Source organism: Triticum dicoccoides, chromosome 5A (assembly GCF_002162155.2).
Source record: "Triticum dicoccoides isolate Atlit2015 ecotype Zavitan chromosome 5A, WEW_v2.0, whole genome shotgun sequence".
NCBI lineage: Eukaryota > Viridiplantae > Streptophyta > Magnoliopsida > Poales > Poaceae > Triticum > Triticum dicoccoides.
In genome coordinates this window covers 110,051,120-110,054,228 of record NC_041388.1, presented here as the reverse complement: position 1 = coordinate 110,054,228, position 3,109 = coordinate 110,051,120, and positions in this window count along the sequence as shown.

Genomic DNA, 3,109 nt, shown 5'->3' with positions numbered 1-3,109 from the left:
GGGAAGGGTCGCCGGATGGAACATCGAGCTGCAAGCATTTGACTTGGAGTTCAACACAACCAGGGCCATCAAGGGGGCTGCACTCGCGACTTTGTGGCGGAATGGACCGACACCCCGGAACTCGAAACAGGCGAAAACCGACCCCTCTCGCCAGGGAGTGAAGCGCCAGATGGCAGGGTCATGTACTTCGATGGTGCATTCGCGCACCAGGGCGCGGGGGCTGGAGTCGTGCTCATCTCGCCCACTCAAGACAATCTTTACTACGTCGTGCGGCTCTGCTTCCAGCGAGGCGAGAAGGTCTCCAACAACATCGCAGAGTACGAGGGTCTCATCGCCGGCCTCAAGGACGCGGTGGACCTGGGGGTGAAACTCCTCACCATCAAGGGAGACTCGCAGCTCCTCGTCAACTTCTCCAACAAGGTGTACGAGCCAAAGAATGAGCACATGGAGGCGTACCTCGTGGAGGTACGCAAAATGGAGAAGCAGTTCCTGGGCCTGGAGCTACAGCATGTGCTCGGGGCACCAACAAGGAGGCTGACGACATCGCCAAAAGAGTATCCAAGCGGCTACCCCAAGAGCCTGGTGTCTTCGAGGAGCGGCTCTTCAAGCCTTCGGCAGCACCTCCGCCTGCGGAGCCGGCGTCACCTCAGGAGGAACTCCCCCAGCCACCAGCCTCAGGAACCCCCGCCTGTGGCCCGACCTCAGGAGCACGCCTCCTCTTAGCGCTCGAGCCTCGGGAGGGGTGCTGGATCGAGGAGTTCAAGGCATACCTAACGCAAGGCACGTTGCCGGAGAAGGAAGAAGACGCGGATTGTGTGGCCCGGCAGGCTACGGCGTACTGCATTCAGGACGGTGAGCTATACAGGAAGCGGCCAAATGATGTTTCTCTATGATGCATTTCTAGGGAACAGGGGAAAGAATTGTTGGCTGACATACACGGCGGAGACTGCGGGCACCACTCGTTGTCGCGCACCCTAGTCGGCAAGGCTTTCCGCAGCGGGTTCTACTAGCCCACGGCACTCAACGACGTGGTTGAGCGGTGAAATCCTGTGAGGCCTGCCAATTCCACGCCAAGCAGATCCACCAGCCAGCTTAGGGTCTCCATACTATCCCGCTCTCATGGTCGTTCGCGGTCTGGGGCTGGATATCCTGGGCCCATTCCCTCGAGCGCCTGGAGGTTACCGCTACCTCTATGTCGCCATCGACAAATCCACCAAGTGGGCGGAAGTGGAAGCCGTCTGCACCATCCAAGCTGGGTTAGCAGTCAAGTTCATCAAGGGCCTCGTAAGCTGATTTGGGGTCCCTAATCGTATCATCACCGACAACAGCTCACAGTTCACTAGCAATCTCTTCAAAACATATTGTGCTAACCTTGGAACGCAGATCTGCTACGCCTCCGTGGCACACCCCAGGAGCAACGTCCAGGCCGAATGTGCCAACGCGGAAGTCCTGAGGGGTCTCAAGACTAGGACCCTCAAGAAGAAGCTCGAAGCCTGCGGCAGGGGCTGGCACAACGAGCTCCAGTCCATGTTGTGGTCCATCCACACCACCGCCACCAGGCCGACTGGTGAGACCCCGTTGTTCCTCGTCTATGGAGTAGAAGTGATTCTCCCACACGAGGTCAGGCATCGCTCCGCGCGGGTCCTGGCGTTTCATGAAACGCAGCAGGACGCCATGCGGGGGATGGACCTCGTGCTGGGGGAGGAACGCCGCCGTGAAGCCTCTCTCCGAGCTGCGAGGTACCAGCAGGCGCTGCGGCGGTACCACTGCCGCAGCGTCCGCTCCAGGATGCTCGAGGTGGGTGATCTCGTCCTGAGGTGGGTGCTCCCCAGGGAAGGGCTGCACAAGCTCTCGCGCATGTGGGAGGGCCCGTTCCGGGTCGCCCACATCTCTAGGCCCGGCGTCGCATGCCTGGAGACGCAGGATGGGATCCCCATCCAGAACGCCTGGAACATCTAGCACCTCCGGAAGTTCTACCCATGAAGCAAGGCCCGGCGCCTGTGAAGCAAGGCCCAGTGCCTGTGAAGATCTCCGCTTGTGACACTCTCACGTAATAATGAGTGGGGCAGTACATGCCTCAGAGTCTCAGGAGTGCCGCCCTCGGGCCTCGGGGGCTCCCTCCCACGTCTTAGTGGTAGCACTTAGCTCCGCGCTGGTGAGAAGACAAGAAGACTAGACTAGGTGCCGGACGCGTATTTTCATTTGCTTTCCGCGGTTGGCTTGCCCCTTTTTAGTGAGAATTTGCTTTCTGGTGTTCCTTGCTGGCCTGGTTCCATTGCCCTTTTTGCCTCCTTTTCTGCCCTTGGTTCCTCATTTTTGACCCGTACTCTCCCTTGCATGCCTCGCGAGGGGGCTGGACAGGTGCCATCATGAGCGTTTTCTTGTTCTTCGCAAGGCACCCTCACTCAAGATCTCAAGCTGACGCACCCCTCTCAATCCGTGCCCCCGGGTATCGCGATGCGAAGCACTGGGTCATGGCTGGCAGTGCCTGCGACCAGGATTCGGAAGAATAAGAATTTCCTAACAAATTTTTGCAGTTCTTAGACGCCTTCGAGCACAGGAGGCCTCGCCAGGCACTGAGGAATGTGCGCCTCACAACGCGGAAACTATTTCAGGCGCATCAAGCTAAGTTATTCCTACGCGCCTACACAAAACGTTGACGCTGCAACACGACACAAGAGCGATAAACATAGCACAGCCACTTGGAAATCATAGTTGTTGCATGCCCTAGCGGGGCCCCAAACTTGTCTCTCTCTTAATGCAGGAGGGAAAAGAAGAACGAAACAAAAGCGGAAAGTGCTCCCTCGGCAGGTCGCGAGGACGGGCCCATGGCACTCTCTTGAGCTCAGCCAGACCCCTCCTCGTGCTTCACTGGTGTCACACCCACAATGCGGCTATATCTCCCACGTGTCGGGGCACGACTTAGAGGCATAGCCGCAGGGTAGGCTTGTCGCAAGAGGGGTAATCTTCACACATCCCATGTACTGAATAAGAAAGGGATAAAGAGTTGGCTTACAATCGCCACTTCACACAATACATGAATAATTCATACATCCTCCAAAGTACAAACAAAGGTCCGACTACGGAACCAAAATAAAGGAAGACACCC